At 47.0% G+C, this 479-nt stretch overlaps 1 long non-coding RNA gene across 1 annotated transcript in view; it reads right to left on the bottom strand.

The window, feature by feature from the left end:
* Nucleotides 1-310: 310 nt before the first annotated feature.
* The window catches only part of LOC120872086, a 2,442-nt gene continuing 2,273 nt past the window's right edge, over nucleotides 311-479 (bottom strand). The window contains exon 2 of the long non-coding RNA XR_005723166.1: nucleotides 311-479. This exon is cut by the window's right edge and continues 180 nt beyond it. This is a non-coding gene — a long non-coding RNA (uncharacterized LOC120872086).

The following is a 479-nucleotide window of genomic DNA, read 5'->3' as shown; positions in this document are numbered from 1 at the left end:
CTGGGAAAGATTGAAGGCAGAAGGAGAAGGGGATGACATGGTTGGATGGCATCACTAACTCAATGAAAAAAGAGTTTGAGCAAGCTCAGAGAGATGATGAAGGACATGGAAGCCTGGCATGCTGTGCTGTAAAGAGTCAAACACAACTGAGAATTGAACAACAACAACAAGCCTTGTCTCTCCCGTGGAAGCTAGAAGAAAGGCTTCCCCACGTCTGCTCCTGCTCCTGAGCACAACCTCGTGCTTCCCCCTGGGCCCTCCCTACCCTGATAAGGGACCATGTATTCTTGGAAAATGAAAGTAATAAAAGTCTCTTTTCAATGGAATTTACTCTTTGTGTCATCACAGAGTCACCTCTACAAATTCAAAGGTTAAAACCCCTGGGTGGAAATGAGACAGATTTGGAGTCAAGAGTTTCCAGGGAGAAGCAGACAGTGATGTCCCCACATGTGTCCTCTGGGCTCTGCATCCTCAGGTGA

Source organism: Oryx dammah, unplaced genomic scaffold, assembly GCF_014754425.2.
Source record: "Oryx dammah isolate SB20612 unplaced genomic scaffold, SCBI_Odam_1.1 HiC_scaffold_13, whole genome shotgun sequence".
Classification (NCBI taxonomy): Eukaryota; Metazoa; Chordata; class Mammalia; order Artiodactyla; family Bovidae; genus Oryx; species Oryx dammah.
Note: the sequence above shows the minus strand (reverse complement) of the source record. Positions and strands in the feature narration are given on the sequence as shown.